Source organism: Petaurus breviceps, unplaced genomic scaffold, assembly GCF_028583685.1.
Source record: "Petaurus breviceps papuanus isolate PSGF00001 unplaced genomic scaffold, PetGlider_PUasm1.0 78, whole genome shotgun sequence".
Lineage (NCBI taxonomy): Eukaryota > Metazoa > Chordata > Mammalia > Diprotodontia > Petauridae > Petaurus > Petaurus breviceps.
The window spans coordinates 6429835-6449029 of record NW_027186502.1 but is presented as its reverse complement, the minus strand read 5'-3'; positions in this window follow the sequence as shown (position 1 = coordinate 6449029).

Sequence of the window (19195 nt, the reverse complement as noted above, 5' to 3'; positions counted from 1 at the left end):
GGTAGACATCAAGATGCCAAAGTCATCCACTGAATATCAACAGTCATCTAGATTCTGTCCTGCCACTGGACTGTGATGACTCTGGAGGAGAGAGTGAGAATGACCACTTTGTGCAACTCTACCTCACTTAAATTCAATTTACACATGAATCAAAAGACATCACCAATACTATTGTACCATTTTTACCTATCCCCAAGTTCTGTAGTGACAAGCAAATGATGAAGCAGCAAGTGTGTATACACTGGGAGGTAAAGCCACAATCCTGCACACAGGCAGCCCAGGTCATAGGGTTGTCTTCTCACTGGAAACAGCAGTGGGATTTGGAAGCTCCTTGCATGACTGAACAACCTTTCAAGGATCACACTGCTCACCTCCTGGTGTGAGGAAGGGGCTAGAAAATGTGTAGATCCAACCTTGCAGTTGAAACACACACACAAAAATACAAATTTATCAAAACTTCTGCAAATACAATGCCATTCACCATTGGCATATGGAATGTGTAAACACTTATAGACGACACAAAATCCAGTATAAATGAAAGACAAACAGCCCTTGTTGGGAGAGAACTCAGCAGGTACTGCCAAATAGTAGCCCTGGGTGGAATAAGGCTGGAAAATGAAGGCCAGGTTACTAAAGTTGGAGTTGGATACATGTTTTTTTTTTTCTGGAGTTGCTACAGAGAAGGGGAGTTTTGTGCAACTGGTATAGGTTTTGCAATCAAAACTTATCTGTTCAAAGAGCTTTTATGTCCCAAAAGGACTCAATGACAGGCTCATGACAATGTGATTGCCACATGCAGGAAAATGTCATGCCACCATCATCAGTGCCTAGCCTCCTACAATGATGAAACCTGATGAGGTCAAAGAAAAATATTGAGACTTGGAGACCCTTATCATTAATATGCCAAAAGAGGACAAACTTATAATCTTGGATGACATTAATATTAGGCAGACTTGACAGGGAGTCCTAGGGAGAAATGGTGCAATGGTAATGTAAATTTTTAAGATATTCCCTTCTCCTAGGCTAAAATGCACCTGGAGCCTGTGGTGGGAGGCTTGTTTCTCAGGAGATACTTTTTGATTGGGCAGTGGGTCAGGAGGGTTCTTACATTCTCTGACCCAGGAGAAGGCTATATAAACCCTGATGTGATGCTTTGTTTTGGGGCTCACTTTGAGAAATATTGTGTGATTTGATCAGATGAGACTCTGGGAAGCTGTTGAGAGCCCCCTGGCTTTGAAAAACCCAAATGTTGGTGGTAACTGTGATTTGGTCTGCTTGATCTGTTTCTCTGTCTTGATAATTCTGTCTGTATACTCTGGAGTTCGGGGTGCTGACCTTTTTTTCTTGGACTAGGTAAATGATATATGTTTGACTGATTAAAGTAAGCTTGTTAACCCATTTTGAGTTGCTTTCCTTTATCAAAGCAGATCCAAGAACCTGTGTTGGCAGCCACCCTGGGGACACTGGGGTGCTTGCCGCTAAAAATGGAATTGTAAACAACAACAGTAATGGTCACTTACTACTAAAGACATGTGTATCTCCTGACTTTCTCCTCACCAACATGATCTTCTGTTTACCTAAACACAACATTTCATGGATGCACCCTCACAGCAAACAATGGCAATTAATACACTATGTAATTGTTAGGAGAAGAGACAGACAGTACATGAGAGTGATTAAGGCAATCTGTGGTACAGAGTGATCATAGATTTATACTCTCCAAACTAAATATTTTCATTTCCAAAAGTGGTGGCCCCAAAGCATAATGACTACCAGAAGAATTAATGTCAACAGATTAGAGTTATTCTCTAATAGGGAACAGTTTATTGCTAACTTGAAGGGAAAGTTGTCCCAACACACAATTGGCAAAAGTGGAACAGAAAAGGAGTGGGCAACTTTCAGGAATTTGGTGTATAACACAGCACTTGCTCATCTGGGTCAGAACACTCACAAACATCAAGACTGGTTTGAGGGAAATGAAGGGGAAATTCAGAAGTTGCTAAATGAAAAACTAAAACTTCACAAGGTTTACCAGCAGGATAATTCATCCATCTCTATGAAGATAACATTTATTTCCATCAAGAGCACAGTATAAGGAAATCTTATAGATATGCAAGATTCTTAGTTCTGTAAAGCATATGAAATTCAGTTTTATGCTTATAGTAGCAAACCAAAGAAGTTTTATGACGCACTGGAGACTCTTTATGGGACAAAGACCTAGGGTGTATCTCAACTACTCAGGGCTGATGGAGTACATTGATTACTAATAAGAACATGATCCTACAGAGATGGGCTGAACACTTTCATAGTGTTCCCAACAGACCATAAATCATTGCTGAAGCCATTGACCATTTCTTCAGGTCGAAGTTAACCTCCCTAGTTGAAATTCCAACTGAAGAATAGGTTTTTTTTAATTCCATTAGGCTCCTCTCCTGTGGCAAAGCACCTGGGCTGATTCTATTCTAGTTGAGATTTACAAGTCAGGAGGTCCATTGCTCATACAAAAGGTGACTGAAAATTTCCAGGTTACATAGCAAATAGGAAGTTATCCCTAAGGAGTTCAAAGATGCTTCCACTGTCCGTATCTATAAAAGGAAATACATTGTGCTGTGGCAATCACAAAACATCTCATTCTTTTTCATTGCTGGCAAGATTCTGGTCCAAGTTCTCCTCAATAGGTTTATCCTTCAAATGGAAGTTGGTCATCTATCTGAGAGCTAGGGTGGTTTCACAAAGTGCCAAGGAAGAGTTCATATGGTATTTGCTGCCCAACGACTCCAGGGGAGATGCCGGATACAGAACAGTGGTCTGTACACAATGCTTGTATATAAGATCAAGGTCTTTGATACTGTCAGTCATGAATGCTTATGGAAAATTATGCCAAAATTTGGTTTCCAGGAGAAGTTCATCAGCATTGTACATCAATTGATGACAGCATGCTTTCCTGGGTACTGGATAATGGATGATGCTCTCATTCTTTTCCAGTCACCAATAAGTGAAACAAGGTTCTGTGTTTGTTCCCATGCTTTTTAACATGTTGTCAAATTCCTTCAATGAGGATAAACATGGGATCAGAGTTAGCTACCATGCTGATGGCAAATTCTTCAACTGTAGAAGGCTACAAGCCAAGATTAAAGTGGAGGAAACACTGGTGCATGATTTTTTTGTTTGCAGATGATTGTGCACACAGTGTAGCCTCTGAAGCTGAGATGCAGCAAAGTATGGATTAATTCTCTGCTACTTGTGCCAATTTGGCCTAACAATTAGCATCAAGACAATACAGATGCTCCATCAACCACCACCACACCATCTATTCCTGGAGCCATTGGGTACAGCAAATGAAGAAATCTGGAATGCTGTGGAAAATTTCACTTACTTTGGTAGTGTACTTTCAAAGGATATACACATTGATAACAAGTTTGATGCATATATTGCCAGAGATAATTAAGTATTTGGGAGGCTCTGAAGGAATGTATGGGAAAGAAGAGGTATTAGAATGAATTCCAAACTGAAGATCTATAAAGCTGTTGTACTGACCTTATTGTTTTATACCTATGAAACCTGGGGAGTATACCAGTGCCATACTAAGAAACTGAATTGCTTCCATGTGAATTGTCTTAGGAAAATTCTGAAGATTCTCTGGCAAGATAAGATAACAAACACTACGGACCTTTCTTGAACTAAACTGCCAAGCATTCAAACTCTACTTTGGAAAGTACAGCTCCAATGGGCCAGTCACATTGTTCAAATTCAAAGTGTACACTTGCCAAAAAGGCTATTTATGTAGAAATCACACACGGTTAACTGGCCGTGTAACCTTGAGCAAGTTACTTAACCCTGATTGCTTTAAAAAAAAAATGCAGCTTTGGGGCGGCCAGGTGGCTCAGCGAGTAAGAGTACCGGCTCCAGTGTTGGGACGACCTGGAGATCGAATCCCGGGCTCAGACACTCAGCACCACACCCAGAAATAACTGGCTGTGTAACCTTGAGCAAGTTACTTAACCCTGATTGCTTAAAAATAAAAAAAAAAAGAAATCACACAGGGAAAGATCTCATATGATGGTAAGAAAAAACCATACAAGTACAGTCTAAACTCTCTCTTAACTTTGAAATTGATTGTAAGACACAGAAGACACTGGCACAGAATCAGTCAGCATTGATAGATCCCATCAGAGAAATTGCTGTGCTCTATGAGTAAAGCAGAATTGAAATAGCTCAGAAGAAATGTAAGATGTGCAAATTTAGAGAATTCACCCAGAAGCAGAACCAAGATGGTGGAGCAAAATCAGGGACGTGTCTTAGCTCTCCCACAAAAACCTTCAATTACTTTTATTTTTTAAATTTAACTTATTGGGCCAATTTATTCTTTTGTTGTTGTTTTTTTTTATTTGTTTGTTTGTTTTAACTTTTCTTTTTTTTTTAAGCAATTGGGGTTAAGTAACTTGCTCAAGGTTACACGGCCAGTTATTTCTGGGTGTGGTGCTAAATATCTGAGCCCGGATTTGATCCAGGTCGTCCCGACACTGGAGTGGTGTTCTTACTCGCTGAGCCACCTGGCCGCCCCTTGTTTTTACTTTTCAACATTCATTTCCACAAGATTTTTACTTCCAAATGTTCTCCCTATCTCTTCCCTTCTCCCCAAGATGGCATGCATTCTCATTTACCCTTCCCCAAGTCTGCTCTCCCTTCTATCAACCCACACTCTCATACTGTTCCCCCTTAACTCTCTTATGAGGCAAGATAGATTTTTATACCATATTGCCTGTATATCTTATTCTCCAGGTACATGTAAAAAAACATTTTTTAACATTTGTTTTTAAAACTTTGGGCTCAGAATTCTCTCCCTTCTTCTTTTCGCACCAGCCTCATTGAGAAGGCAAACAATTCAATATAGATTATTCATGTGTAGTTATGCAAAACACTTCAATAATGGTCATGTTCTGAAACACTAACTATATTTTCCCCATTCTAACCCATCCCTCCCCACTTGTTCTATTTTCTCCTTTGACATTGTTCCTTTTCATAAGTGTTTACTTCTCACTACCCCTTCCCCCATTCTTCCTTCCCTTCTATCACTCCCCCATCCCCTTCACCCTTACTTTCATGTAGGGTAAGATACCCAATTGAGTGTGTATGTTATTCCTTACTTAAACCAAACCTAATGAGAGTAAGGTTCACTCATTCCCTCTCACCTCCCCCCTCTTCCTCTCCATTGTAAAATGTTTATCTTACCTCTTTTATGTCAGATAATTAACATCCATTCTATCTCTCTCTTTATCTCCCAATATAATCTTCTCTCACCCTTAATTTTAAATTTTTAAATATGATCCCTTCATAGGCAACATATCCAGTGCCATTTATCTAACTAGCTATCTATATCTATCTATTTATCTATGTAAATTGATTGATTGATACATAGATATTTCCTCCAGCTACCCTAATACTGAGAAAGGCCTCATAAGTTACAAATGTCATCTTTCCATGTAGAAATGTAAACAGTTCAATGTTAATAAGTCCCTTATGATTTCATTTTCCTGTTTACCTTTTCATGTTTCTCTTGATTCTTGTATTCAAAAGTTTAATTTTCTATTCAGCTCTTGTCTTTTCATGAAGAATACCTGAAAGTCTTCTATTTAATTGAACATACATATTTTCACTTGAAATATTATACTCAGTTTTGCTGCGTAGGCAATTCTTGGTTTTAATTCTAGCTCCTCTGACCTGAAAAATATCATATTTCAAGACCTTTGATCCATTAAGGTAGAAGCTGCTGGGTCTTGTGTTATCCTGATTGTATTTGGACAATATGGAAATTATTTCTTTCTAGCTGCTTGCATTATTTTCCCTTTGACCTGGGAACTCTGGAATTTGACTACAATATTCCTAGGAGTTTCCTTTTGGGATCTCTTTCAAGAGGTGATCAATAGATTCTTACAATTTCTATTCCCCCCTCTGGTTCTAAAATGTCAGAGCAGTTTTTCTTGATAATTTCTTGAAAGATGATGTCTAAGTTCTTTTTTTATCATAGATTTCAAATAGTCCAATAATTTTTTAAATTATCTCTCCTGGATCTATTTTCCGGGTGAATGGTTTTTCAAATGTGATATTTCACATTGTCTTCTATATTTTTCATTCTTTTGGTTCTGTTTTATAATTTCTTAATTCCTCATAAAGTCATTAGTTTCCATTTGCTCCATTCTAATTTTGAAAGAATTATTTTCTTCAGTCAGCTTTTAGACCTCCATTGTCCATTTGATCAATTCTGCTTTTTAAGACATTCTTCTCTGGGCTGGAGTCAAGATGGTAGAGTAAAAGCACAAACTTGGTGTGGGCTCTGGCTTCAACCATCTCCAATACCTGTAAAAAAAATGACTCCAAACAAATTTTAAAGCTACAGGACCCACAAAGAGACAGTCAGAAACAAATCTCCCACTGAAGGCAACCTGGCAGGCCAACAGGAAAGGTCTATAACAGCACTGGGAGCCTAGTGCAGTCCACAGTGAGCCACAGTTCTGGCCCCAGGGCAGCCCCGAACAGCACTCAGACCAGCAAGAGCAGACTTCAGGAGAGTGAATCACCAGCAGCTGTGGTGTTTTCCAGACTCCTCAACCCATAAACACCAAAGAGAAAATAAAAGGTAAGTTGGAAACTCTGTTGTAAGGGTAAAGGAAGGGCACAGTACGGCCCCTGCCACCAGGGTGAGAAGTGGCCAGAGGTGTGGCAGTGCTGGGTGGCTGCTTTCAGAACTCCTGGCCTGCAGATCATAGAGGGACCAAGCAACCATTAAGAGGGTAATTGCTCTTGCTTTGACCTGCTTGGATCTGGATTGAGGTCTTAGATGATGGTCCTGAGGTGTGTGGCCAGTGAGCCACAACTTGTGGGGACTATAGAGAAGGCACCCAGCTAATAGCTCTGGCAGCTGCAAAAACCCCAGCAATTTGGGTCAAACTCTCTCCATTCTGTAAGTAGAGTTCTACCATGGCAAAGAGCTCAAAAGTCAAGTAATTGAAAAGATGAAGAAGCATAATCAGACCATATAATCCTTTTTTGGGGACAAAAAGGATCAAAGCATGAAACTGGAGGAGGAAAATCAAGTCAGAACTCTGGCATCAAAATCTTCTAAGAAAAATATGAACTGATTACAGGCCATAGAGGAGCTCAAAAATGATTTTGAAAATCAAATAATATAGTTAGTCTTTCACAATATAACAACTATGGAAATATTTTGCATAAATACACATGTACAACCTATGCTGAAATGTTCATCTCCCAAATGGGGGTGGGTGAGGAAGGAAGAAGGGAAAGACTCTGGAGCTAAAAGTTTCAAAAACTGAATGTTAATGCATGTTACATGCAACTGAGAAATAATATATACAGGCACTGAAGTATAGGAATCCATCTTGCCCTATTAGAAAGTTAGGATGTTGAGGGAGGAGGATATAAGAGAGAACAGATTGGGGGAAGGGGCATTCAGTAGGTTCACTGTTCTAGGGCGTGGTGTAAGGAAGAGACATGGAGAAAAATTTGTAGCAAAATCTTGTGGAAATGAATGTTGAAAATTAAAAATAAAAAAATAAATTGGAAAAAAGACATTCTTCTCATTTGCTTTTTGGTCCTCTTTTGTCATTTGGGTTAATCTATTTTTGAAGGTGTTATTTTCTTAGTTATTTCTTTTGGTCTACTTTAACAAGTTGCTGACTCATTTTTCATGATTTTCATGCCTCACTCTCATTTCTCTTCCCAATTTTTCCTGTACTTCTCTTACTTGCTTTTCAAAATCCTTTCTGAACTCTAACATAACCAGCATTTTTTCACATTTCACAAAAATACACATTTTTCTTGGAAGCTTTTGAGGTAGGAGCTTTGATTTTGTTCTCTTCTTCTGGTTATATGTTTCGATATTCTTTGTCACCAAAATAATATTCTATGGTCTGACAATTCTTTCTTTTTTTAATTAAATTTTATGTTTATTTTTAGTTTACAACATACATTTCCACAAGATTTTGAGTTACAAATTTTCTCCCCATCTTTCCCCTACCAATCACCCCGAAACAGCGATCCGACTGAATACCCCCTCCCCCAATCTGCTCTCTCCTATATCCTCCCCCATCCGACTCTGACTTTCAAGTATGGCAAGATGGATCTCTATGCCCCAGTGCCTGTATATCTTATTTCCCAGTTGCATGTAAATTATAATTTATATGTATGTATATATATATATATATATATATATATATATATATCACATTTTATTTTAAAACTTTGAATTCCAGATTTTTTTTCCCTTCCTTGCTCCTCACCCACCCTTACTGGGAAGACAAGCAATTCAATATAGGTTGTACCTGTGTAGCTATGCAAAACATTTTCATAGTGGATATATTGTGAAAAACTGACTATATTTCTCTCCACCCTATCCTGCCCCCCACTTGTTCTATTCTCTACTTTGACCCGGACCCTTTTCAAAAGTGTGTGCTTCCAACTTCCCTCACCCCCAAACCTGCCCTCCTCTCTATCAGCCCCCATCTCATCCCCTTCCCCCCTACTCTCCTGTAGGGTAAGACACCCTATTTAGTGGGTATGTCATTCCCTCCCTGAGCCAAATTCAATGAGAGTAAGGTTGACTCATTCTCTTTTCCCTTCCTGTTCTTCCCCTCCATTGTAATAGTTTTCCCTTGCCTCTTCCATATAAGATAATTTATGCCATTCTGTCTCTCCCCATCTCCTCTTATTATATTCCTCTCTCAACTCTCAATTTCACTTTTTAAGTATCATCCCTTCCTATTCAATTGGTCCTGTGCCCTCTGTTTATGTATACCTGTACACATATATACACACACATATTTATTCATATGCCCATATAATCTCCTATATAGACATATATGTATATATATAAATGTATATTTATATATACATTTATATTCCCTTCAACTATTCTCATACTGAGAAAAGTTTTATAAGTTAAAAGTATCATTTTTCCATGTAGGAATGTCAATAGTTCAACTATGATAAGTTCCTTATGATTTATTTTCCCTGTTCACCTTCTCATGCTTCTCTTGCTTCTTGTATCTGAATGTCCAATTTTCTAATCAACTTCCATGTATCCTCAAAGAGAATGAAATCTTTTGAAGTATTTTCTACATTTTGTAGTCATCATTGACAGAAGGCTGGAGAGAATACTAGCATTGGAGGTCAGAAGCTCTGAGTTTTAATGCTCCTCTGATACTTATGAGCTATGTGATGATGAGCAAGAACTTTCATTTATCTAAATCTCAGTTTCTTAAGCTGTAAACATCACAATATGATGTTTTGAAGGTCAAATGAGATAAAGTATGTAAAATGCTTGCATAATTTAAAGCACTAAATGAATTAAATTTTTAATATGAATGCATAATTATGATTGTCTATCATTTTCTATTACTAATGACCAACAGACTTCCTTTTCCAATGGTAAAATTTTTGATGTGCAGTTTTTTGAACATGGGTTATCATTGGAAATATTTTGCAACCTACTTGCATGTACTGTGTATCTCTCTATTGTCTTTTTGACAACACCCAATGTTGGTTCTTGGAGAAGTGGTATTCCAAGATCCATAATCATACAACAGAAGGAGAAAATTTTGAGTTCAGAAAATATTAACTTTCAAGCAAGGGAACAATTTGGTAATGTTGAAAACATTTAAATTTTTTTTCAAAAGCTTTGTCAAGCATTGATTTCTGGTTTATACTGCACTTGATGTTTATAATCAGAAAGTAGTTGAACAGTTATCTCTGTGGATTCATATATCAAGAAATCTAGCATAATTTTAAAATACACACAATAAATGTCTCCTTGTAAGAGAGACTTTGAGACTGCTTTATTTTTACATAAGTGCCCTTTTTGCAATATATGAGTAGCTAATATAATAGAGAAATGTGATTTTATAGCTGTAATTGCAAGTTCCTAGAGGGTAAGTCTCTAAGTAATCTATTTTTCATGGAACAAGTGTCATTAATTTAGTAAAACAAGTTGTTAAGCATTTTGTTAGTATGTTGCAGTGATAGTGGTTGTTATTTTTAATTTTCTAATATGTTCCTTAATCTTATTGAGTGTCACTCTAAGAAAATAGCATGAAAGAAACACTGAGGTTAAAAACTATGTTAGTCTTGATCTTGACCCTATCTGTATGTAGAAAACTTAATTAAAATCCATTTTGACCATATTACATCCATTATAATATTTTAATTCTTAAATTTCTAAAGGAGAAAGAGCCATTTAAAAGGTTTATAGGAAAAATATTCTATATCTACAATTCTATCGTGTGATTTAGTAGATAATATACAGTTTTCTCATGGTGGCAGACTAATACAATTTTAGAACTGTTACTAAGATCATTCATCTTCAAATAAGTATCACATAAGTATATAATTCAAACAGGGTATCTCTTTTCAGTATCTCCATTTTTAATCATTGATTTATTTTTTTATAGCTGTTACTCAAATTTGATAAAAGTCAAATTTAAATACCTTTGGTTTTTCCTGCCCACATTTCCACTTAGTTCTCAAATATTTTTCTTGATACTCTTTATTACTCTTTAAAATTATGAATATATTTTGTTCATCCATTTATTTCCCTTAAAGTATGATGGTTTAAAATACATAGTAATTTTATTATTTCTATATATGAAAACATAAATATGCAAGGATTATTGGTAGGACCAGCAATTTGGGGTTCCTTAGATCTTATACAGAAATAATTACTGATTTAGAGAATTATATGATACTTTCATATGATACTACAAAATATTCAAGGAGTTGACAAAATAGCCCCAAATTTCTGAAAGCATTTAAATGAGTGGCATTTATCACTACATGAAATTTCAATGCAGTGATTTAATCTTTCTTTCTTTTTTTTTGCTTAAAGGATATAGCCACTTTCCAAATTTCCATTTGTCAATCTGAAAATTTCTTGGTAAACCAAATTCTAAACCTGACATTTTCAGTGTCACTTTGCCTATTCCATATCTGTGTATATGTATATGAGTATATATGTATTATGTAAATTTATGTGTATGTATGTGCTATTATACATTAAAAAACAAGAGGCTAAACTCTATTTGTAATATTTGAGATTGGATATATAGATATAGAAAAAGGTATAGGTTTAGATATATTATCTCCATGGAGAGGTAATTGAAAGGTAAAAGAGTGTTAACTGCTGAATATTACCCTTCACATTCATTTGAAATTTAATGAAATCATTTTATTCACAAAGTGACTGAAGGTTAAATGTTGAGAATAAGGTAAAAATCTTTAAAGTTTTTTTTAACTGATATTAATCCTTATGAAGAGAGTTTATTATAGAAGAAATTCCCTTCAGTAAATAATAGGAATCTATATCTTGGAAATGTAAAATAAGATAAGAACACAAGATTTTCTTCTTCTAATTATATAGACACTTTAATAAGACTTCAGTTTGGAATTACTGTAAGAAAGTTTACACACATATACTGAGTAGTTAGCACTGATGATCCTTTTAATGGGGAGCTGAAAAAAAAATTAAGTCTCTTCATCAAGTAATAACTAAAATTAAATATTTGTTCAAGATATTTATACACACGTTCTAGAACTAAGGGAAAAATGTTCTAAAGAGCAAACATTCCAAATGGAAATGCTTAATATGATGATTATTTATTTAGAATTTTAATCATTGAATTTAGTTTTTTAATATCTAAAAAAATGAAAGATACATGTTTTAGGATGGATATTTCAATGAACACATGGTCTCATTGGTGTGAATCCTTCCTTCTCCAATGAAGCTCAAAACCCATACCCACTCAGATTTAATGTACAGAAAATGTTAGTCAATGTGATGTACCCTAAATAATATCAAACCATAGTCATAAATAAAAAGACTAGGTATAAGATTTGACTATGCAAGTATTTGTATAACTGTGTATATATAGAATTACCTCCCTCAAATAAATAATATTAAAATTATAGTTCAAAGGGGAAAATATAACAGATTCCTCTGTAGTGGTTAAAGTATTTGAAAAAAGTAGGAAACTTAATCAGTATGAATTTCTTATTGACCCTATAAACATTCCAGCATGTACACATATAGAATTAATAATTTGATCGTTTCCACTTCAGGTTTGCTTTTTGAGGCTATTTGTCCTTTTTTTTTTTAACGGAGAGATTATTAACTTCATTCTCATACCTAAAACAGGAGAAAACAGGATTTGTATAAAACAGAAAGGGTGAATATTTATTAGGGGAGAGAACTTGCAGTAAAATACCAACCAAAAGAGAGGAAATGGCAGTGTTACGGAAAGTCAACTGCAACTTACAATATTTTAACAGATCAGTTTAGGTGACTATCTAAATCCAAACCATATAGATGTCAGTTAAGACAGTTAGCCAAACTAATTTGGATGGATGATAAAATTGGTTGAAAATGGAGTAAAATGATGTTAAGTATGAATGAAAAGCTTATTCCTCAGGATAGATGGAAAGTGTTCAATAATCTTAAGAATATATATTATCTAGGTAAATACTCCAGTGCAGAAAGAAGATGGTAGAGCAAAGGCAAGGACTTGCCTAAATTCTCCCCTAAAGCCCTGCAAATACTTTTGAAGTAACTAAACAAATTCTAGAGCAGCATAACACACAAAAAGATAGTGTGAATAAAAATTCTAACCCACAACAACTTGGAAGGTTGGCAGGAACAGCTGCACAACAGGAATTGTTGGTTGCACCAGGGTGACAGAGGAGACTAGTCCAACCCAGGTCACACTAGTGCAGATGAGGCACCAGCTATCCCAGAGAAATCTTCAGTGTGTCTGAATCACTGGCAGCAGTGGCTGATTCTAGACCCCTCAGCCCACAGATGCCAAAACAACTTGGAAAGTTGACAGGAAGAGTATGTAACACCTGGGTGACAGTGGAGCTCAGTCTAGCACAGGCCATGCCAGCACAACCATGGTCCCAGCAAAACAGAAGCAGGCCTTGGGAGTGACTGAATCATCAAAGGGAATAGCAGCAGTAGCAACTACTTCAAGAGATCTCAGTCCATAGGCAGTAAGGAAGTCAAAAACTGGTCACAAGGAGGTTACATGTTTTTTGTGTTTGTTTGCTGGAAGTAAGTCAGTATTCTGTTATTTTGCCCATACTCTGATGTAGGTTGAAGTCCATGGTGGCACCTCCAGGGCAAAGAGAGACAGTAGCATAACAAAGCTTGTGGCCACAGTGGAGGGGAGAAACCCTTCACAGTTCCAGGGGAAAAAAAGTGCTTCTGGTTGATCACAGATAAGAACAAAGACCAGGAAAATAGTAAACACTTATCCTTACATGATACCACCTTGGAGGAACTGAAAAGTTATAGGTCCCTAAAAGTATTTCTGAAAACAATGGCACAAAACCCCTGAAGCTTAGAAGAGCAGGCCCTCAAACTCGAAAGTAGGGCCTTACTTTAAGAAAAAGTTAAAGATCAAGTAATAGGCTAGAGTGATGAGCAAACAATGGGAAAAACAAACCTCTACCTATAGAAACATATTATGGTGACAAGGAAGAACAAAGCACACACTCAGAAGACAACAAAGTCAAAGCTCCTACATCCAAAACCTCCAAGAAAAATATGAATTGGTCCCAGGCTATGGAAGAGCTCAGAAATAATTTTGAAAAAGCAATAAAGATATAGGAAATATTGGGAAGAAAAATGAGAGTGATGCAAGAAAATTATGAGAAAAGAGTCAACAGGGGTGGCCAGATGGCACAGTGAGTAAGAGAGCCAGCCCTAGAGTCAGGAGACCCAGGATTGGTTCTGGCCTCAGATATTTAGCACCCACATAAAATAACTGGCCATGCAACCTTGAGCAAGTTACTTAACACCAATTTCTTATAAAAAAAAGAGTCAACAGTTTGGTAAAGGAGATCTAAAAAGTACTGAAGAAAATAACACCTTAAAAAGAGAATAGACCAAATGGTAGAAGAGATCCAAAAAGTTAATGATGAGAAGAATGCCTTAAAAAGCAGAATTGGCCAAATGGAAAGGAGGTATAAAAGCTCAATGGAGAAAATAATTCATAACAAATGATCAATTAGAGCAAATAGATGATAATGGCTTCATGAGAAATCAAGAAACAATAAAACAAGACCAAAGGAATGAAAAAAATATGAAGGCAATGTGAAATATCACAGTGGGGAAAAAAACTGACCTAGAAAATAGATCCAGGAGAGATAATTTTACAATTACTGGAATACCTGAAAGCCATGATCAAAAAAGAGCCTATACACCATCTTTCAAGAAATTATCAAGAAAAACTGCCCTAACATTCTATAACAAGAAGGTGAAATAGAAATGGAAAGAATCCACTGATCACCTCATGAAAGAGATCCCCAAAGTAAAACTGCCAGGAATGTTATAGCCAAATTCCAGAGTTCCAAGGTCAAAAAGAAAATATTGCAAGCAGCCAGAAAGAAACAATTCAAGTACTGTGGAAACACAATCAGGACAACCCAAGATTTAGCAGATGCTACATTATAGGATCAGACTTGGGATATGATATTCAGGAGGGCAAAGAAGCTAGGATTAAATCCAAGAATCACCTACCCAGCAAAACTAAGTATAAGACTTCAGGGGGAAAAATGGACATTCAATGAAATCTAGAAGTTCCATGCATTCTTGATGAAAACACCAGAGCCGAATAGAAAATTTGACTTTCAAATACAAGATTCAAGAGAAGTATAGAAAGGTAAAAAGGAAAGGGAAGTCATGAAGGACTTTAATAAGGTTAAACTGTTTACATTCCTACATGGGAAGATGATATTCATAACTTATATGACCTTTCTTATTTTTAGGGCAGCTAGAAGGAGTGTATATTTAGAAAGGATACAGATGTGAGTTGAATATGAAAGGATGATACTTAAAAAATAAAATCAAAAGGTGAGAGAAGAATGTCCTGAAAGAAAGAAAGGGAGAGATAGAGTTGGGTAAATTATCTTACATAAAATAGGAAAGAAAAAGCTTTTTATACTAGAGGGGAAGAGAGGAGTTATGAACCTTTCTCTCATCAGAATTGGCTTAAAGAAGAAATAATATACACTTAATTGGCTAAAGAAAACAATTTTACCCTACAGAAAGTAGGAGAGGAAGGGGATAAAAAAAGGAGAGAGAGCAGATTGTGTGAAGGAACAATCAAAAGCAAAACACTTTTGAGGAGAAACAGGGTGAAAGGAGAGAGAGAATAGAATAAATAGGGAGATAGGATGGAAAAAATACAATTAGAAATAGTACTGTGAAAAAAAACTTTGAAGCAAAATTCTCTGATAACGTCCTCATTTCTCAAACATGTGGAGAACTGACTCAATTTTTTTAAAATAAGAACCATTTGTCAAACAATCAAATGATATAATCAGTTTTCAGATGAGGTAATCAATGCAGTCTATAGCCATATGAAAAAATACTCTAATTCACTACTGATTGAAGAAATTCAAGTTGAAAGAATTCTGATGTACTACCTCGAACCTATTAGACTGGTTAAAAGGACAGAAAAGGTAAATGACAAATGTTGGTATGGAAGTTGGAAAAAATGAGACATCAATGCACTATTGGTGGAGTTATGAACTGATTCAAACATTCTATAGAGCAATTTGGAACTATGCACAAAGGGCTATAAAACCATTTAACCTAACAATACCACTACTAGGTCTGTAAGCCAAAGGAGATTAAAAAAAGAACCTATATTTACAAAATATTCGTAGCAATTCATTTCTGGGGACAAATAATTGGAAATTGAATGTAATGGCTGAACACAAATTGTAGCATGTGATTATGATGGAATATTATTGTACTATAAGAAATGATGAGTAAGATGCTCTCAGAAAAACCTGGAAAGACTTCTGTGACCTGATGCAAAGTGAAATGTACTGTGTACAAAGTGACAGCAATATTTTAAGATGATTAACTATGAATGACTTAGCTATTCTGAATAATACAGCAAACCAAGACAACTCTGAAGGACTTACGATGATAAACACTATCCATCTCCAGAGAAAGAACTGATGGTGTCTGAATACAAATTGTAGCACACAATTATTTTACTTTATTCATGTTTTGTCCATGTTTTCTTTCATAACTTGATTACTATGTACATGTTTTGCATGACTACACATATACAACCTGTATCAAACTGCTTGCCTTCTCAATGAGGAGGGTGGAGAGAGAGGAAGAGAGAGAATTTGGAATTCAAAGTTTTAAGAATGGATATTAAAAATTATAACTGGGGGAAAATATAATACTATATAAATCCAAAATTATAAAAAAGATAGTAAATCTATACATAACAATTTTAAGCTATATACAAAATGGATTTTAAAAAACAATTTGTGGGAGGGAATTTAGGGATCAGGAAAGGCTTAATGAAAGAGATGCTCTTTGGTCTCAGTCTTGAAAGTAACTAAGAGAGGAAAGTGAGGAGGGGCTATATTCTAAGTATGAAGAACTTATCATGGTACTGGTTGTTAAAAATCATGAAGTCAAAAGCAATGTGGTTTAGCCTGCAAAATAATCACAGCATACGTAGAGTCATAAAGACCTGATCTTAGTTTGGCTAATTCTAAAACAAACAAAAAAAGCAAGCAAGCAAACAAAAACCCTTCAATTTTTTTCACAGATACATAATTATGTAGACATCATTAATTTATCCCTTCACATTTTGTGAGCCATTGCTAATAACATTATCTACAGTAACACAACTATGACATGATACCAATTCAGAATAATGTGTAAACACACTTGATATTGTTTTTCAGTCATTCATTCATGTCTGAAGTTTTGTGTCCCCAAGGACCATACTGTCCATTAGGTTTTCCTGGCAAAAATAGTACAATGATTTGTCAATTCCTTCTTTAGTGAATTAAGACAAACAAAAGTTACATGATCTGCTCATGGTCACACAATTAATAACTGTTTGAGGCCAGATTTGAGCTCAAGATTTGTCAACTCTAGGCCCAGCACTCTTTCCAATGAGTCATTTAGCTGCTTCCTGTATAGAATGTTATGAGTAATTTAAAGATGCGTAGAATGATTTTTATTATTAAATGACCTTAAAATGTTTTTAGAGATTCAGTACACTGGCTTGTTTTTATCACTATATTCTATTCTGTTCTATTTAACAGTTATTAAGTACTCAATATTGTTGATATGCAGTGCTAGGTACTAAAGGGAACAATGACACATATAAAAAAACCCAACAACAATGTATATATTTATTCCATTTCTGAATTCAGCAGTTAGAACTGATACTTTTTCATCTTTTCCTCCAAATTCCCATCTAAATTTAGATAATTTATAAAAGTCAGGGTCAATTCAAATGTCATAAAGCAATAGAATGGCATCCTCCAACCAACTTGAAAATATCACTGCAATGAATTCCTTTTTGGGTAGCATTAATATGTAATACATACTTCATAGTATTTAGTTACAACATCCTTTACATGGCTATCAAATCTGATCCTCATGAAAAAAAAATAATTGAAAGGACCTGAGAGGTAAGTTTTGAATTATAATTATTCCCATTTAACAAATTAGAAAACTGATTCAGGTAAGTTAATTAACATGTCTAAGGTCACATAGCAAGTAGATTGTGAAGCTGGGATAAAAAAAAAAACAATTAAATGTGGCACCTTCATTTTAAAATGCATCATTTTTTTCTTTTTGTTTCAAGATATATTAGACTGATTCCTTTTATATCAGAATGTCTACTTTGTACTGGAAAAACTGTATGTATCTAAGTTCTAAAAAGGCCTTTTGGGATAAAATTCTACTTGTAAAATATTATCATTCTATTTTTTTTGCCATCTTTGGCTTGGGATTTTTCTATCACTTTTGAACTGCCTTTCTTCCTTCCCAAGAACTTTTTGCTTCTGACAATATGAATAGATGATCCCTTGGGTTAAATTTAGACAGACCACATAGATCAGCAATTTGAACTTACTCTTTTGCCTTTCAACTTCTCCTTCCACCTTTCTCTTTTCCTCTTGTCCCTCAAGGGATTCACAAACTTCACCTTCACTGTGAGAAAAGGTTTTTATTTTATTTTATTTTGGAACAGAGTAAAAAAAAGTATTTTTCACATAAAGTAAAACATGACCAAATTACACATGAGAAAACTGATAACAGACAGAGTTTTGGGGGAAAGAAATAGAAGGTAAATCTTATTATGCTTTATTTTTTATTTTTATGTACTTGTGGCAAAGGCTTTTCCCCACATTTTGCAAGATTATCAATATGTGACTATACGGCAGGGAGGAAAAACATCTTCTGTATCCCCTGACTTTCTCCAAAAGGGAATTTATTTCATGTTCAGGTGGGGAATGACAACTGAAGGGCAGAGGCACAGCCATTCTGTTCTCTCCTGAGAGGGTTGCAGACTGAAATTGTATCTATCCGTTCCCTTACATATAATTAGTCCAGGACTGGGGCGGGTTACCTGCAGTCGTGAAGTCACATGTGACCCCTCCAGGTCCCCAAGTGTGGCCCTTTGACTGAATCCAAACTTCACAGAACTAATTCCTTCAATTAAAAGATTTGTTCTATAAAACTTAGACTCAGTCAAAAGGACATATCTAAGGACCTAGAAGGGCACATGTGGCCTCAAGACTGCAGGTTCCCCACTCCTGGTCTAGGGGATATGGTTTTTAGGTTCAAGCTAAGCCCTGATCTCTGTTTTACATTATTGGAGAAAGCAAGTGAATGTATAAGCATGAGATCCAGTGCTTGACCTCTCCACCAAGTTTCACTTCTATAACGAACACTTGTTAGAATTATCAAAGAGACATACTTATGGTGTGGAGCCAAGATGGCAGAGTAAAATCAGGAACTCAATTGAGTTCTCCCAAATTTTCCTCCAAGTAAATCTAAAATAAAGCCTCAAAATAAGTTCTGGAGTAAAAGAGCCAACAAAACAGTTTTCTAGCCCCAGACAACTTAGAAGGTTGATAGGAAAGGTAGTTCTCATTGAGAATAAATTGGAATTAGTCCAACATAGGTGGCACCCTTGTAAGCTAGCAGTAGGCTGGGCCACCTGCAAGCCAGCACAGGCCTTAGGTGAGACTCAATTAGCAACAAGAAGCAACTTCCAGAGTTCTCAAAACACAGTAAGGCAGCCAAACAATTGGTCAGAAGGAGATTTCCAGGGATACTTTGTTGGCCCTGTGT